We start from the raw sequence: 19,419 nt of genomic DNA on the forward strand, positions 1-19,419 counted from the left end.
AGAACCAATGCAACAAAGACCCAGCGCAGCCAAAAAAAAAAGAAGGCCAAAATTCTTGGACAGATCATGGAATTAACTGAGATTAGGTCCTGTACCTACCTCTTGGCTGTGTGTAGGGCAGCAAGAGAAAAGAATCTGTGGGAATACAGATCATGAATTGATTGTATTTGCCTTAAGACAGTACATCCTGAAGGCAATTCAGTGAAATCTTTTGGGTGAAGGTAAAAGGTGATTGCTGACAAAGATATGTATAGTCAAAGCTATGCTTTTTCCTGTAGTCATGTGCAGATGTGAGAGTTGGACCATAAAGAAGGCTGAGCACTGAAGAATTGATGCTTTTGAACTGTGGTGCTGGAGAAGACTCTTGAGAGTCCCTTGGACAGCAAGGAGATCAAACCAGTCTATCCCAATGGAAAACAACCCTGAATATTCATTGGAAGGATTGATGCTGAAACTAAAGCTCCAATACTTTGGCCACCTGATGCTAAGAGCTGATTCTTTGAAAAAGACCCTGACGCTGGGAAAGATTGAGGGCAGGAGGAGAAGGGGGCAACAGAGTATGAGATAGTTGGGTGGCATCACTGGCTCAATGGACATGAGTTTGAGCAAACCGTGGGCAATAGTGAAGGATAGGACGTGCTGCAGTCCATGAGGTCACAAAGAGTAGGACACAACTCCTCGCTGTCCACTGCCACCTCCCAGAGTTTACTCAAACTCATGTCCATTGAGTCGGTGATGTCATCCAACCATCTTATCCTCTGTCGTCCCCTTCTCCTCCTGCCTTCAGTCTTTCCCAGTATCAGGGTCTTTTCCAATGAGTCAGTTCTTCGAATCAGGTGGCCTAAGTATTGGAGTTTCAGCTTCAGCATCAGTCCTTCCAATAAATATTCAGGACCAATTTCATTTATGATGGACAGGTTGGATCTCCTTGCTGTCCAAGGGACTCTCAAGAGTCTTCCCCAACACCATAGTTCAAAAGCATCAATTCTTCAGCACTCAGCTTGCTTTATAGTCCAGCTCTCACATCCATATGTGACTACTGGAAAAACCATAGCTTTGACTAGATGGACCTTTGTTGGCAAAGTAATGTCTCTGCTTTTTAATATGCTGTCCCGGTTGTTCACAACTTTTCTTCAACAACAACACAAAAGGTGATTGGATGCTGGATAGGGGGAAAAGGAGCAAATATCCACCTATAAGGGTTTCCCCAGTGGCTCAACAGTAAAGAATCCGCCTGCAATGCAAGAGACTTACAGGAGATTTGGTTTGATCCCTGGGTCAGGAAGATCCCCTGAAGCAAGAAATGGCAACCCCCTCCAATGTCCTTGCCTGGGAGGTCCCATGGGACAGAGAAGCCTGGCAGGCTTCAGTCCATGGGGTCACAAAGAGTCAGACATGACTGAGCGATTAAACAACAACAACAAATCCACTAATAATGCTGCTGAGAAATGTAGGCACTGTCTCTCCCATGCTGGAGTTTTTAGTCTAGCAGGAAGTCATACAGAATAAGAGCATTAAGACAAATAAAATAATTTGAGGTTATGATTAGACTAATGAGGGCAACAGATCTGGGTCAATGATGATGAATAGCAGAGGACATACTGTAGACTGAACTGGGTCATTAAGGAAAGCCGGTCTGAGGAGGTGATATTTAAGCTGAGACCTAAAGGATGAGAAGGAGCTCTTGCTGTAAAGAACTCGCAATGGTGAGTTGTGTGTATGGAGAAGAGGGGACTAAGGTTACAATGCGCTTGCAATGAGGGAGGTCAGTGTAGGAGTAAAGTGACTGGGGGAATAGGTAAGAGTCAAATAGCCTTTGTAGGGACTTCCCTGATGGTCCAATGGCTAAGATTCCAAGTCCCCAATGCAGGGGGCCCAGGTTTGATCCCTGATCAGGGAACTAGATCCCATGTGTCACAAGAGTTCATATGCTGCTACTAAAGATCCTTCGTGCTGCAACTAAAAGATTCTGTCCCTCACGCACAGTGAAGATCCAAGGTCCTGCAAAATATGTCCATGGGATTAGCCAAATTTAAATATGTCCATGGGATTTTCCAGGCAAGAGTACTAGAGTGGGGTGCCATTGCCTTCTCTGAAATTTAAATATAAACAAAGATAAATATTTTTAAAATGGCCTTTGTAGAGCATAATGCTGAATTGGACTTTTTGTCCAAGAGCAATGGGAAGTCCACTAAAGAGTTTCAAGGAAAGTTGGAACATGATTACAGTTTAGATTTTAAAAATAATAGCCATCTGGCTACTGAGTGAAGAATGGATGGAGGGAGTGAGGAGTGGCAGCAGGGAGACCAGTGAGGAGGCTGCCCAGTTAACCAGGTGAATGCAGACAGTAGCTTGGCTCAGGAGGGTAGAGAGAAGTGGGTGGATTCAAGAGATATTTTGGAGGTAGCATTGATCAATTGTTTCCCAAATTCCCCTATTTCTTATGCCTGGCACTCAAACCCTGGCTTTTATAAAAGTCTGAGACATTCATTAATAAAAAATTGAGACAGAAACTGAGAACCAAAAAATCTCAGATTGAGGAGTAGATAAAATCTCTAAATCTTTTAAACACAACTGAAGCTGAAGGAGGACTTCCCTAATGGTCCAGTGGTTAAGAATCCACCTTCCATTGCAGGGGATGTGGGTTTGATCCCTGGTCAGGGAACTAAGATCCCACATGCCAAGGGGCAGCTATGCCTGTGTGCGGCAACTACTGGGCCCTCTAGCTCTAGAGCGTGTGTACTGCAACAGAGAAGTCCACAAGCCACAACAAATAGCCCCTATAGATATAGATATAGATATAGATATAGATATAGATAAAGATAGATATAGATAGAGCAGCAAGCAAACACAACTGAAAGCTTTTCCCCTCCCTGGCTGCCTGATGAGTAGCTGCCATTATGTGACATGGTAACCAGCCAGGCAAGGAAATTCATGACTCACCAAACTGATGCACACCAAGTCAGTGGTGATACTGGGCCCAGAAAGCAGGGTTCTCAACATCTGTTTCCTATACTAGCTACTAGCTGCCTCTTGTTCCTGGGCTGGGTCTCTGGTGTAGCCCCTTGGGAAATCCATACCTGTTCTCTCCTCAACCCTTGGACCCAAGTATTATAAAGGCCCAAAAGGAACCAGAGGTCTGGTCTTACATAGTGCCCTGAGGACAAATTTCTGGTACCTTCTACCTCAAGACCTCTCAATTTCCTTCCTGTCCCCTACCACAAATACCCACCATTGCAAAAGTCATCCTGTTAGGAAGACCAAGTTATAAACTAGGCCTCCAAAGGCTAAAATTGACTCTGCTTCCCCCAGCCTCTTCTCTCTGAACCTTTATCCCTCCTTAAAGGAGCCATCCCTCCCCCAATTATGCATCCAGACCCTTCATGCCCTTCCCCCAAGTACACATTGCTGCTCTGGGAAAGAAAATGGGTATAGTGGGCTTTGTTTACTGCTTTCTAGAATCCATTCTTTCTTTCCCTTTTCCAAACAGGACCAGGAATTTTCAGCCATGTGATCTGAGTAAGATTGACCTCACTCCCATTTTCAGGAATGGGCCCTAAGTGGCTTTAACTAACCAATACATCCCACATCCCTAGCCACAGTAATTGGTGCAGGCATGAGTACATGACGCAAGTCAGGTCAATCAGAGTCAAGAAGACTCAGTTCTGGAATCTTGCATTGAGTCATTTGGGCAATGGCTTTTTCTTTTCTGCTAAGTTTGAGCTTGGAAGCACCCAGACCCAGGAGCAGCTGGTAGCTTAAGATAAAATAAGGTAAGGCCACAACTAAGGCCTGACTGATTCTACTGGTCAAGATACAATGAACCAGTTTTCAGTTGAATCAGTTTATTACTTACATAGTCAGCAAGAAGAATAAGCCAGGTTTCCATGACCCTTGCTCTACACACCAAAAAGGATGACACTGAAACAAAAGAGGCTGAACAATTGCAACATGAGTGTAGGGTACCCTATTGCTGAAAAGCCAATTCTGGAGCGCAGTTAGCAGGTATTATATTCTGCAACGCCATTCTGAGTAGAGTAGGGAAGAAAGTCCTACAGCTCATCAGTACCCAGGAAGCAATAAGAAAACTGTCTCAGGGCAACCTCCAATGGGAGACAGGGAGGCAAGTGGAAGATGCTCTCATTACCTTACAAGCCTTCCACTCTCTCGTGTTCTGGAAGGATCACTAGCCATTCTGCCAAGACTTAGATAAGCTGCTCAAACTTTTGCCAGTGTGCCCTATATGAATGAATGTATGCAAGGTAACCATGGTGTCCTGGCAGAGACCTTCCCCAACAGACCCGGGGATCAAACCTGGGTCACCCGCATTACAGGCAGATACTTTACCATCTGAGCCACCAGAGAAGAATGCATGTAAAATAGATGTAGGTAGGTATAGATATAGATGCTCCTCCTGGTGGCTCAGAGGTTAAAGCGTCTGCCTGCAATGCAGGAGACCTGGGTTCGATCCCTTGGTCGGGAAGATCCCCTGGAGAAGGAAGTGGCAACCCACTCCAGTACTCTTGCCTGGAAAATCCCATGGACAGAGGAGCCTGGGAGGCTGCTGTCCACAGGGTCACAAAGAGTCGGACACAACTGAGCGACTTCACTTCACTTCACTTCTTATCTATATCTATGAAGTGAAGTGAAGAAGTGAATAAGCCTTGATACCTCGCACTTTCCAATCCCTTATATACTTTCAAGCTTTGACCTAAACCTACTCCTCTCTATCTTCACTGCCACCACTCTAACCTAAGCCACCAGCATTTCTCACCTACACATGTAGCTGCTGTTCTCTCTTGACTGGTCACCTGCTGCCACCCTCCATCCTCCAGCCATTCTTCATGCCTGACATTTATTAACTGAATGAATGAAGGGACAAGTGAATATCACTAACCCCTCACTTAAAATCCTTGACTGGTTTTCTTTTACACTTTAATCTATTCTACACTTAAATCAAAGCCATGGGACTTCCCTGATGGTCTAGTGGCTAAGACTCTGTTTTTCCAGTTCAGGGGGCCCGGGTTTGATCCCTGGTCAAAGAACTAGGGTTTCCCTGGTGATTTGAATGGTAAAGAAACTGCCTGCAACTCAGGAGACCTGGATTCAGTCTCTGGGTCAGGAAGATCCTTGGAGAAGGAAATGGCAACCCACTCCAGTATTCTTGCCTGGAAAAGTCCATGCACAGAGGAGCCTGGTGGGTTATAGTCCATGGAGTCGCAAAGAGTCAGACCCGACTGAGCGACTAACTTTCTTTTAAGGAACTAGATCCCACATGCCACAACTAAGACCCAGCAAAGCCAAATAAAAATAAATAAATATTAAAAAGAAACCAAAGTCCCCTTGTAAGACTGCTTACAAGGACCAACATGATCTATCCCCCTACCTACCTCCTTTGCCTCATCCCTCACTTTTCTGCCCTATTTGCATCAGAGAAAATAAACTATCAATCATCATGCCCTTGGTACATTATACTTTGTACATCCCAACAGCATTTGTCCTCGTTTGGCAAAGTTCCACTTATCCTTCAAGGCTTATTCTTAGTCTCCTTCTCTGTGAAGACTTTGATTTCATCAAGGAATCTGTTCTTTCAATATGCTTCCAAAGCACTTAGCAGCTACCTCTAACCTGCACTCAGTGATCACTATCTGATAATTCTGTTATCTGAAGTACGTAGGAGTCTTATTCTGCTGTGCATTTTGTCTACTGAATCTTTTTTTTTCCTCAGTGACAACCTGTTTATTGAATTTTGCAGCAGTATGGGGTATCTCCTATTGTATACTAGAACCCAGGATTCAGAGAGGTGATAAAGTGGCAATGGTTAATTGGACAATCTCGTCTCCAAGAAGAACCTTCCATTCTATCCCTGATTCTGCAGTAGCTGCCAGGTGGATCACGCTGCTGCTGGAACCGTCCTGTTTCATGGCCAAAGATAGAGTATTGGCAGTGGATTGCAGACATTCTTTCTTTGTCACGCCATCCTGGTAGGTAGCCTCAACATAGCCACAGATATAAGAGCTCCCGGAGTCCCCGATGGTGGAGGCCTACCTTACCATCATACCCTCCATAGGTACTGAGGACACCTGTCGCCCTTCTTGGGAGTCCCAGCCCTCGGTGATGATTCCTGCCATCAGGTCTTTTCGGTATCGGTAACACATCTCCTTAAGGAGGCTGGCCGCCGTGTGTACCAATGGAGGCTCAGTCAGCTCAACACTGTGCCAACCAAGCTGATAAGTGACTACGTCGGCTTCTGACTGAGTATCAGCTGCTGAGCCTGAGTGGCAACAGAAAGTACCACCGTGAATAGGGATCAGCTTGTCAGTCACTCGATTGGTGGTGTATGACTCCGTGGTTGTTCTGAAGTTGGCTTCTAGAATTATGTTCCCATCAAATTGCACGGCCATGATAGGGATCCCTGTGAAGACTTCCTGGTTTTCCCAGTCAGAGGCAATGGCCTTGGGCCCCCAGACTGGCCCCTCTCCCAGAGCAGCTGCTAAGGTGGCTGCCATCTTCCTGCACCGATATTGCTATGTCTGCTGAACCTTACTCATGATGGATTGTTTCCTTGTATACTTTAGCAGTTGTTTCCTTGTGGATTATTAGCTGTTTGGAAGGGCTCTATATATAGGAACTCTGTGTAACCTGCAATGATTGGGGGAGGAAGGGGGTCCGTGGAGGAAATCTGGAGAAGATTTGCATTAGTTTCTGCCAGGAATCTGAGAGGTACTTTTGGAGTAGATCTCCTTAAATGTTAATTTCTCAGCCTTGGAGTTTCCTAGATATGCAGGTATGTAAATATGAACCCCACATTCATCACCTCATTTTCATCAAGGACAAGCATGCAATTTCAAATTCTTAAAGATAATTTCTTTACCCCATCCAAAGACCAGTTTGTTTGGACCTATATCCCTTTTGTCTTCTTTGCTAAGGACATATATCCTTTTTGTCTTCTTTGCTAAGGACATATATCCTTTTTGTCTTCTTTTGTCTTCTGTACTCAGACATTTGCTTGTTTTCCCCTAGTCTGCACTTTCACTGTTGGTACAGCCCTTTAAGTCTCCTAGGTTTATCAAGGTTCTCAGTTACAACCCTTAACTTCATGTAAGTCAAAGCCTTCATCTCCCCCAAATGTCTATTAAAACCCAAATGGTTGCAGGTCCATTTGTGCATTTAAAAGGATGTTTATTGTTTTTATCTCCAGCAGTTCCATGTGCTGTGTAGCAGGAAGTTCCAGATATTATCAGAAAAGGAAGTCCAACTCAATAGTTAGTAGACAGAATTGTCACTGTCTGTTTACTTGTCTGTTTTCTCCATGAGTATCAAGCCCTGAGAGGGCAGAGACAGGGTCTGACTCATCTCTGGCTCAAGACACCCATCTAAGAGACTTCACACAGAGTAGAAACTCAGGGCATTTGTTGATGCCAAACTTCCGTTCAAACACCCCTATTGATGGGGAGCTCAGTTTCTCCCACTCCCAAAGTAATCTTTCCTTTGGAGAGAGTTGTGTTACCTGGGTGACTATCTGGCTAGTGGGGGACAGCCCTGCCCCTTTTCTGTGTTTATTTTTCCCAACACTTGGCTTACTCATTCAGATTCTGCAGAGTAGGGCTCAGGGTCTGGATGATCCCAGTGATAACCCGTACTTTGAGTTTTGTTCCAGGAGAAAGCACATGGGCAGGTTCAAGAGCAGGTGGCGCAGTGGTAAAGAATCTGCCTACCGGTTCAGGAGACGCCAGAGACATGGGTTTGATCCCTGGGTTAGGAAGATCCCCTGGAGTAGGAAATGGCAACGCACTCCAATATTTTTGCTTGGAAAATTCCACGGTCAGAGGAGCCTGGTGGGCTACAGTCCAAGGGGTCACAAAGAGTTGGACACAACTGAGTGAGCCCACACAAAGTTCTCATGCACTGTTAGTGGAAGTCTAAACTGCCACGACATTTTGGAAGAGCAACTTGACAGCGTCTATTGAAATTTTAAGTATGTATAACTATCAATCTTGCAGTTTACTTCTTTGAATCTATTCTATTCACATTAATACAAGAAGAGTTACTGCAGCATTGTTCGTGGAAGCAAAAATTGAAACCCAACCAAATGTCCATCAATATGTGTTCAACTAAATAAACTTTCCACAGCCATAGCAGTGGGCAATTGTAAGATGGTCTTTGTTTTTAATGAGGAAGACCTAAGCATATTGACGTAAGTAGAACTCCAGTGTCATATTACTGAGTGAAAAATGTGAGTCTGCAGGACAGAGTATATCATATGACATACTAACAAAGAAACAAACTAACTCATAAGCAGTATAAATTGGTACATCCTGAAGGCTATTTGGCAGTTTCTATCAACTTTAAAATACTATTTAAACTTTTAAAATAACCTCAGCTGACTAATCCCCACTAATAGGCATTCATCTTACAAATAAATAGGCAAAATAATGGATAAAATATTTAATTGCAGCATTGTTTGTAATAAAATATTAGAAACAACTTTTTATTTTCCGTAGGGGACTGGATAAATATTGTGCATAAATATAATGGGATACCATGTATGTGTGAAAAAGAAGGAGGCTATTTTCCATACTGATTTTAAAAAGTCTGAAAAATATACTATAAAATGAAGAAAAACAAAGTGCAGAAGAGTCTTTCTTTCTTTAGAAAATACATATACGTATTTACACGTTGAGTTTTAAATGCTAGACTATCTCTGGAAGGAATTACAAGAAGCTAGAATTGGTGATTGCCTTTAGGGGAGTAAAGAGACAATTGGGAACAAAGAAGAGAGGGACACCCACTTTTCACTGTTTTCCCTATTGAACCTTTGGAATTTTGATCTCTGTCCCTGTAATTGTCAGTTCATAAAATTTTTTAAAGCATAGTGCTTCTAAAACTACAAGCAAAACAAGCCCTTTGAAACAATACACTTCCTGTGTGTACATACATGTGTTGTGTAGAAACAAGGAAAACTCCAAATGAGGAGCAGTAGTGAAAGGTCTCTGGGATGGGACGAGGGGTGGTCAAGGGTGGCCCTGACTTTATTTTGTTTTTGTTTTTTATACTTTTTAAAAAATTACAAAGTCTGCTTGTGTTTTATATAATACTTTATATAAATTGTTGCATCATTTAAGATACATTTTAATTCAAAAATTTTGTTATTTTCTGACTTCACCATGTGGCATGTGGGACCCTAGTTTCCTGATTAGGGACAGAACCTGCACCTTCTGCAGTGGAAACATGGAGTCTTAACCACTGGATTACCAGGGAAGTCCTTTTTTTTTTCACAGGGGGGAAGTCCTTAAATACATTTTAATTTTTAAAAATAGACTTCAGGATATTTTCCTGGTGGTCTATTGGCTAGGAATCTGTCTGCCAATGCAGGGGACACAGGTTTGATCCCTGATAGGGGAACTAAGATCCCACATGCTGTGGGGCAGCTAAGCTCATGTACTGGAATGAAGAGACAAATAAATTTTTTTTCAAATAAATATTTTTTAAAAATAGACTTCAGGTGGATAGAATGCAACTACCCACACTCCCAGGCAAAGGAATGAGGCTGACCCCCTCCTTTCGGAGAGAAGGATTCACCTCATGCCATTTGTCCCACCTGCCTTCCCCAAGGACACCCTGGCTCAGATTGGGGCACCCAGGGTACACCCGGCATCATCTAGAGAGCTTCTCCTGTCACCTCTTACCTACATGGCTCCCTGTCTCCAGTGTCTGAGGGTCTCTGGTCTTCAGAGCTGACTGACTGTAGGGTCATATTTTCACAGAGTCTCACTGATGTGAGGTTGAGCAGGGTCAGCCCAGGAAACTTGGGAGACCTGGCTCTAGCATCTTACCTCTCTGGTGTCCCCTTCAATGCTCCATCACCCTTCTCCCCACCTCCCAATCTGTGTTTTTCTCAGAACGCTCAGTGGATAGAAGGCGTCTGGAAAACCCATTTAACTAAATGAGTAGGGAGTGAGTGCTCCCTTTCTCTTGACTAGGTGCATTTTAGGAGGCATCTAGAGAGGGCAAGGCTTGGGAACTTCCCTGGTGGTCCAATGGTTAAGACTCCAGGCTGCCAATGCAGGCGGCACAAGTTCGACCCCTGGTCAGGGGACTAAGATCCCATATGCCACAAGGCAGGGCCAAAAGATTTAAAAAAAAAAAAAAAAAAAAGGCAATGCTTAACTGTGAGGGAGGACCCAGTCAATGGTGGAATTTCTGGCAGTAGTGAGGAAGGGGTCCTGAGGCAAAAGGGTTTTGCTGTCACTCTTAGGTCATTTTATAGGTAATGCTGTATAGCATTACCATATAGCACTTAAGAGCTATGTGGACTCTGGAGTCAGGCCAATAGGGTTCATATCCATTTGTCATCTGTGCATGCGTGCTAAGTTGCTTTAGTCATGGCTGACACTATGTGACCCTGTGGACTGCAGCCTGCCAGGCTCTACTGTAGGGGAGAATTTTCTGTCAGACCTCCAGCAGATAACTCAAAGTCTCCATGCCTGAGTTTCCAAACCTGCAAGATGGGGACCACAAAAGGATCTTCTTCAAAGGACAGTAGTGAATCTACATTGAGATGTTACGTGCAAAACCTTTAGAACATCTCCTGGAACAGAGAAAGCGAGTAAGCAATGTTAGCCATGGTTATTATTACTAGTACAAATGCTTTTTTTTTTTTTTTCTTTTCTAAAGGGCACAAATTACAAAGCTTTGATAGTCCCTGCAAGAAAAATCCAATCTAGCAAGTTAACACAGCTCCTGGATAGACAGTGAAGAGGTATTAGTCACCAGCTTTGTAATCCCACCCAAGTCAGGAGCCGTGGTCATGACACAGTGAACAGAAGTCTAAAGGAAATGATGTTCTGACCAAAATCTGTGACGACTTCGTCTCAGAGATGCAAGCCTCTGACCTGGGAGTTATGAATGGCTCCAGTGTTCTTGCCTGGAGAATCCCAGGGACGGGGGAGCCTGGTGGGCTGTCGTCTCTGGGGTCGCACAGAGTCGGACACGACTGAAGCGACTTAGCAGCAGCAGCAGCAGCAAACTCAGAGGAGCTGGTGCGAGTTGATTGAGCATGTAGGTCAGTGGTCACATTGTATTTTCTTAACTAAATTGAGTAAATATATTTCAGTGTTGCCTTTTTTTTGTTCTTTTAAATCACTTTTTTGAGGTATAATCAATTTTGACAAATATATCTACCCTACCATCCCACAATCAAAACAGAACACTTCTACCACTCTAGAAAGTTCCCTCACTCCCCTTTGTAGTCAGTCCATCCGCTCATCCCCAGGAAGCTATGGATCTGCTTCCTGTCCGTATGTAATTACTTTTGCCTGTTCTAGATATTCTTATAATGGAATCCTATGGCATGTACTCTTTTGCTTCTGGTTTCTTCTGTAAAGCATGATATCTTTTTTAAACATTTATTTTTATTTATTTTTGGCTGTGCTGGGTCTTTGTTGCTGTGCACAGGCTTTCTCTAGTTGCAGCGAGTAGGGGGATTATCTAGTTGCAGTGTGTGGGCTTCTCACTGCGGTGGCTTCTCTTGCTGCAGAGCACAGGCTCTAGGGCACGCAGGCTTCAATAGTGTGGCCCACAGGCTTAGCTGCCTCGTGGCATGTGGGATCTTCCTGGACCAGGGATCGAACCCATGTCCCCTGCATTGGCAGGCAGATTCCCAACCACTGGACCCCCAGGGAAGTCCTACATTTTGAGAGAATAAAGATGAATTAAGTCTGAACTCTAGGAGGAGAGGGTGAAGAGGTTAGACCTGGAGGTAGAAGCCTCAAGTTCCTGTTCTGTCCCTCTTGCTCACATATTCTGTTCCCTGGGCTAGTCCTACCCTCTCATCCAGACTTCAGTTCCCATATTTGTAAATTTGTGCCACTAAATGATCTCTAAATACCATTCCATGCAATTCTATTACAGGTAGAAGGGTTTTTTCTCCTTCAAGAAGGTACTTTTTTTTTTTTTTAAGGTTCATAGGTAAGGTCCTGCCCCAGGATCTTAGAGTAGACCCAGTGAATTCCTCTGGCAGAAAGGTAGGGGAAAGTCCTACCAACTAGCAATGAAGAAACAGAAAACCAACTAGCAATGAAGAATAAGCAGGGAGGCCCCAGGAAAGTCTTGGAGCAGATCAACAAGTATTTACACTCTACTCAGAGCCTCTGGGCTTCCCAGGTGTTGGGCTCAGTGGTAAAGAACCCACCTGCCAATGCAGGAGACACAAGAGATGTGGGGTTCGATCCCTGAGCAGGAGGAAACGGCAACCCACTCCAGTATTCTTCCCTGGGAAATCCCATGGACAGAGGAGGCTGGTAGGCTACAGTTCAGAGCATGGTAGGGTGTCAGTCACGACTGAGTGACTGAGCACGTGCACAGAGCCTCTGTCTCTGGCTTTTCTGCCCACAACTCCTGGCAGTAGACTCTTGGCTGGAATCAAGAGTCCTGGAGGATTTTTAAGACGCAGGAAGAGTTCTGAGGACTTCAGAGAGCAGGCCATGGTGAAGAGCTGAAGCTACCACTCCGGGTCCCAACAACAGGGTGGGCAGAACCGAGGGAAAAGGCAGTAGGAAGAGCTTGATCCAGAGGATGGATCAGAATCTGTCAAAAAACATCATTGAGTCCAAAAGCTCCCAGTATCCAAATAAATCCGAGGCTTCCAAGTGGCTCAGGCTTAGCACCTTTAACATCACTTTCAAGAACTGCAGTATGAAGGGCAAATTGTTGCAAACAAATGAAAGGTTTAAATATAGGGGACTATCTGAATAAACTTCAATCCATCCTTAATGTGAGACAATGAATGTGAGACTATGTGGCTATTAACAAAGAATTAGGCAGCTCTGTATATACTGCTAGGGACTCTTCTCCAACATGTATTGTTAAATTTTAAAAAAAGCAAATTTCAGAAAAGTGTGCATAGTACACTATCATTTGTGTTCAAAATAGGGGGATCATACCTACATATGCATGCTTGTACATGTAGAGATTATTTCTGACAGTTCACACGAGAAGCTGGTAACAGCAGTCCCCCCTAGGGACTAGAAGTTGATTGGAGGGTCCCAAAGGCAAAAAATGGGAGGGAAACTTTTACCCTTTGTTCTCTGAGATTTCAAATCATGTCCATTTTAAACTATTCAAAAATGGATAAAAATGTAGTAAATCCAAGAACAATAGTCCAGCTCCCAAGAGCAATTTAAAAATGACTCTAATATTTATCTGTAACTCTCAAGAGACATCAAAGGGTCTCCACCCCTTGTCAACACTCTTTAGAATCTCCTTTGTTCTCACCAGTCCTCCCAAGCCCCACTGCTGCCTCTCAGTGTTGCTCACTTACCAAATCTGTCATTTCCCATCAGAAACTGTCCCCCAGGCCCTTTTCCACAAGTCTTGCTTTTTTCTTTGCTTCCTTCTTTCCTGTCACTTCTCTGTCCTGTTTCTGTCTCCCTGTTATCCCAGTTCTCTACCTAAAAAGCCTGGAAAGTGGTCAGACAAGAAAAAACTCTCCTTAGAAAGCAACAGGCAGAAAAAAAGTGAGCAGGCAAAGGAATTCCCCAGGCGTGTGTGCCAAGTGGCTTTAGTCGTGTCCGACTATTTGTGACCCTATGGACTGTAACTTGCCAGGCTCCTCTGTCCAAGGGATTCTTCAGGCAAGCATACTGAACTGGGTTGCCATGCCCTCCTCCAGAGGAATCTTTTCAACCCAGGGATCAAACCCATGTCTCCTGCACCTCCTGCATTACAGGTGGATTCTTTACCATGGGGCCACTGCAGAAGCCCCAGAGGAATTCCCTGTCATGCAGAGAAACAGAGGCCCACTGAAGGTCAGAGAATCACCTAAAGCAAGTCAGAAGCAGAGCCAAGACAGGGGTGTAGGGCTCCTGATATATATATTTTTTAATATTTATTTATTTGGCAGTGCCATATCTTAAGTTGCAGCATGCAGGATCTTCTATCTTCCTTGAGGCATGCAGGATCTTTTGTTGCAGCATGTGGGATATAAGTCCCTGACCAAGGATCAAACCTGAGCCCCCTGCATTGAGAGCATAGAGTCTTAACCACTGGATGACCAGGGAAATCCTAGAGGGCTCCTGATTTGAATCATATCCCTGGCCTTTCAACCCCAAGGTCAACTTCTACTCATCCTTCAAAGCCCATCTCAGGTGTCCTCTTTTCCAGGAAGGCTTCCATGGATCCTTTATTTTCCCCCCAGATTCCCCTAGTTCCTTGTTCTAATCACTATCCTAGCCTCTTGGGCTTCCCTTGTGGCTTAGCTGGTAAAGAATCCCCCTGTAATGTGGGAGACCTGGGTTCAATTCCTGGGTTGGGAAGATCCCCTGGAGAAGGGACAGGCTACCCACTCCAGTATTCTGGCCTGGAGAATTCCATGGACTGTATAGTCCATGGGGTCGCAAAGGGTCAGGCACAACTGAATGACTTTCACAGCCCTTATCTCCCTGCATTTTAAAGTCTTTGATTATATGTCTGCTTACACTGAAGGGGCTTCCCAGGTGGCGCAAGTGGTAAAGGACCTGCCTGCAAATGCAGGAGACATAAGATACATGGATTCAGTCTCTGGGTTGAGAAGATTCCCTGGAGAAGGGCATGGATCTTCTCACAAGACTTTCAGGATCAAGCGATTCGAAGCCAAGAAACAAAAGCAGAATTGTCCCATTCCTCAATGGATTTGAATGAAAACTAATAATAAAATCAGGTGCAACTCCAAGAGAAGACACTGGAGAAGAACCAAGCGGGGTCTATAAGAAGCCTCCTATATCAAGTGGCACACATGCTGTGTGTTAAGATCACTTGTATATTAACCAACCAAGTCTCAGTGACAACATCGCTACTGTCTGAACAGCTTATGGGGGAGATGGAATGCTTGGCTCCTGATGTTTCCTGTTTCTTCACTAGCAGTCTATGAGGCTCAGTAATAAATATGTGAAACTTTAAAAAAAGGACATGCAGACTTGGGACCTATGGGAACAGTTTCTTACAGTGAGTTACACGAATGTATGCATCTGTCAAAATTTATTGAATCCTACATTTAACTTGTGCACTGCACTGTAATTTAATCTCCAAAATAAGGCAAAATGATCTTGTAAAACAAACAAACAAAAAAAGAATAAAGGGTGGACAAATTAAGGGGGTGGGGGTGGGGGGAAAGAAGGGCATGGGAACCCACTTCAGTATTCTTGCCTGGAAAATGCTATGGATAAAGGAGCCTGGTGGGCTTCAGCCCATAGGGTAGCAAAGAGGCGGACACGACTGATGCAACTTAGCATGTTACACTGAAAGAGATTCTCCAGTATAGAAAAGGTTAGATATCTCCTGGAAAGAAACTAGGTATTTCTGAGTATGTGGTGAATTCAAAATGTACAGTGCTCTAACAGACAGGCAGACAATGTGTTTGTTTTGGAGGCTCTGAGGAGTGACAGGTTAATTCTTTTCAAAGACAGCTTGGAGAACTTATTGGAGGAAGGTGCCTTTTAGCTGAGATATATACCCTGGATTTGCATCCCACATATGCAAATTACTTGATTTCAACTATATGACTTCAGCAAAAGAAATTATTTGCAATAAGACAAAATGTACTAGAGTAAGATGAATAACTCAAACTGCTTCTTAATTTTCACGCAAAAAAACTTTTCAACACACTCACAAGGCTGAAATCAAGCCCGTGTTCTCATCTGGAGACCCAAATAGGGAAAGTTTGGCCCTAGGCTCCCTCATGTTATGGGCAGAATTCATTTTCTTGCTGCTGTACTACTAAGATTTCCGTTTTCCTAGTATTTTGGGCAGGGACCACTCTCAGCTTCCAGAAGTCCCTCTTGGGTCCTTGCCATGTGGCCATCTTCACAACACGGCAGTTTGCTCCTTCAAGGCCAACATAGGAGGGTCTGCTGCTCAGGAAAATGATTTTTTAAAAAATACTGTACATTTTTTCACACACAGTCTTTATAGTTGTACGTTATTTATTATCGAACATATAAGCACATAGAATACAGAGCCAGCCATTTTGCAGATGAGAAAACTGAGGCACAGACAAAGAAAGTGACTTGGACAATGAACCTAGGATAGAACCAGGATTGAAATCTGGATTTACCGACAATCGGGCCAAGGTTTTTTACATGGTGTATACACACACACACACACACACACACACACACACACACACACCACAGTTACCCCCAATTCAAACATCTCTTGGTTGAACAACAAAGTTTTTTGAGTATAGGTTCTGAGGAAGTGCCCCTTGGTTAAGGCATAGGTCAGTCTTTTGGGGGAATATGGGGATTATGTTTGCTTTAGCTGGCTTTACCAATTAAATTTCTTTCCCTGTCTCAGTTTTTTCACCAGTAAAATGAGAAGAATAAATTTTATCTATATTAGGTTGTGGAGATTAAAGGAGTTATCAACACAGGTAAGGATGTAGAATGGGCTTCCCTGGTGGTGCTAGTGGTAAAGAACCCGCTTGCCAATGCAGGGGACATAAGGGACATGGATTCCATCTGGGGGTCGGGCAGATCCCCTGGATGAGGGCATGGCAACCCACTCCAATATGCTTGCCTGGAGAATCCCATGGACAGAGGAAGCTGGAGGGTTACAGTCCATAGGGTCGCAAATAGACACAACTGAAGCAACTTAGCACACACATAATACCTGGCACATAGAGGTCCTAAGAGTATCGTCATTAATATGGTTTGTTTAACTCTGTAAATCTAGGGCTAGTTCGGGGTGGGGGGTTGTGTGTCTAGAGTGATCAGGACCTTCTGGTTTCATCAGATTCCAAACTGCCCACCAGGCTCTTGCTCTCTATTTCAGAGGGGAAGAGAAGAGAGGGCAGTGGTGAGTTAGTTCTCCAGGGGGCTCATAATTTTGAGTACATGCAAGATCCCATGAGGGATACACCCAGGCTGACACATCTCTGCCCTTTGAAGTGGAGGAAACCCATGCCATTAGGGAGACCCCAGAGTTCACTAAAGGGAAGCCCAAGGCCCAGATAGAAGAGAGGCCTCTTGACCTCCAACCCTGGAGCCTGAAAAACTGGGCTAGTTTTGGGACTTCCCTGGTGGTCCAGGGGTTAAGACTCTGTGCTTCCAATGCAGGGGACATGAGTTTGATCTCTGGTTGGGAAACTAAGATCCCATGTGCCCTGCAGCCAAAAAAGAAATATTCGGCAGGTGCTTACATCTGGGCAAAGATTAGAAGGGCATGAGCATCTGTTAACTCTGCAAATGTGAGCTCATGTGCACGTGTATGTTTGTACATGGATGTCTCATGTATACACATAGATGCCCGTGTGTATGTGTGTGTACAGGAGTGGCACCTTATGTCTGATTGGAAATGAGATTCCAGGATTACCTTCAGCATGATGCCCAGGCCAGGCCAGGGTCCCAGAATACTAAGCCCACTCCAGTGCCAACCAAGGTCAGTAGATGACTCTGTTGCTTTATAATTCTAAACAAGTAACTTAATCTCTGTGTCTCAGGGTGCCTTAGTTTCTCCATCTATAAAATGAAAATCTGGGGATGAGCTGAGCTCTGAGGTCTTCTCCAGCCCTAACAGTAAATATCTGCAGTAGAGAGGGATAGGTCCCAGGGGTTTCAGGAGGGGATTCTGCTAGGCTCAGCCACTCCACTTTCATGATACCTTTGACTCATGAGAAATGTAAGGCTGAGATCTGGCCTATCTGCCTGTACACAGGGTTTATAAGATTGGGAACAGAATCCAGGCCATTTAGGGGACCAGAGTGTATGACAAGAAACCTTTTCCCTGGGCTTGGGGGACCATAATCCTATGCCCAATAGAATGCTTCCTGTACCAGGGTTAAGGGTCCAGGTATAGGAGTCTTCTCATACCAATCATTTCTCTTGAGCTGAGCCTTTACATTTTTTAATTGAAATATATTTTTTACAATGTTGTGTTAGTTTCAAGTATACAGCAAAGTGATTCAGTTATACATACACATCTATATTCTTTTTTTACATTCTCTCCTATTATAAGTTTTTACAAGACGTTGAGTATAGTTCCCTGTACTATACAGTAGGGATGTCTTGTTGGTTGTCTTCTATATAGTAGCGTGTATATTTTAATTCCAAATTCCTAATCTATCCCCCGTTCTCCAACCTTTAGCTGTTGAACCTTTGGTTGCATCTACTCTATGCCAGGCCCAGCACAGGCTGAGTGAAGTATATAGACAAAGCTCCTGCCCTTGGGAGGCCCACAGTCTACTTGGGAAAACACATATACACAATTAGTCATCATCACTTACTGTTTATTGAACAAATACATGATTGTACTGTCTATCAAGGTAGTTCTGGACACCTGGGTGGGGACAGGAAATGTGACCTAGAGGAAGAAGGAGTGAGTAGAACCTTGAAGACAGAAAAACTCTGAATTCAGAAAGCCTGAACAGGGAATTCCAGGAGAAAGCTTGAGCAAAAGTATGGGTGTGGGAGAATGAAGAGACAATAGGAGTCTGAGCATAGCACAAGGTGGATGTAAGTGAGGAAGAGAAATGAAGTGAGAGCACTGGGGCTGGATCATGGAAGGGAAAAATGCCATATTAAGGGGCGTGGTACTGTGGGAGCCACAGGAGGTTTTAGCACAGGCAAATGATGTGACAAGAGAGGTGTATTAGGGATTATCCAGTTTAAGTCCGCAAGAGGTGAAGAGAGGCTGAGGTTAGCAGGAAGCAGATGTGATGGGCAGAGGCTCAAGGTTGCAAAGAATGAGGATGGTTTGGGGATACCACTCCAAGGGCCAAAACACTGCTCCCTCACTGCTACCCCTCTTCCCCAAGCCACTGGGTATTGTTTCCCGGTTCCTTCTAGTTGCTAGGATTGAGGAGTCCCTCTGGGGTTTCAGATTAGGCCGGGACAGGATTTTATCAGCAGAGCAGAAGCTCTGGCCTAGTTCTCTTCCCCCGCAACCCCCCCTCCCAGTGAGACAGATGGGCAGTGCTCAGATTCATCCCCACCAGCCCTGCTCTACTGAGAGAGGACGCACAACCTCTGGAGATGCTGAGGATGTGTACTTGTGGTCTTTCCAGCCTCTTCTCAGGCCACTGGGAATGATGGGGGCCTAGAATATGGGACTGGAAGAATCCTGACGGTGATGACTTTGAAAGAATCTCTAAAAGGTAACTTGGATGTTTTGATAGATATGAAAATTGAGGCCCAGAGAGATGACATGACTTGCTTGAGGTCACACAGCAAGTTTGGGGAAAGGACGAAGCCCAGGTTTCCTGGGGGAGGCTGAAGCACCCTCCGGCTTTGATTATCTGGTGCTTGTAGAGAGCGGAGAGTGTTGGAGCCAGGAACTATGTGTTCAAATCCTGGCTTTGCCATTTACCGTAACTGTGTGACCCTGATTCCTCAACTTGAAAATGGGGATAACACACACCTTTTCTGTTGTTGTGAAGAATAAAAA

At 44.4% G+C, this 19,419-nt stretch overlaps 1 pseudogene; it reads right to left on the reverse strand.

Moving 5' to 3' along the window:
• Positions 1-5,795: 5,795 nt before the first annotated feature.
• Positions 5,796-6,509, reverse strand: LOC128058748 (proteasome subunit beta type-6-like; annotated as a pseudogene).
• Between the last annotated feature and the right edge of the window lie 12,910 nt (positions 6,510-19,419).

Source organism: Budorcas taxicolor, chromosome 13, assembly GCF_023091745.1.
Source record: "Budorcas taxicolor isolate Tak-1 chromosome 13, Takin1.1, whole genome shotgun sequence".
NCBI lineage: Eukaryota > Metazoa > Chordata > Mammalia > Artiodactyla > Bovidae > Budorcas > Budorcas taxicolor.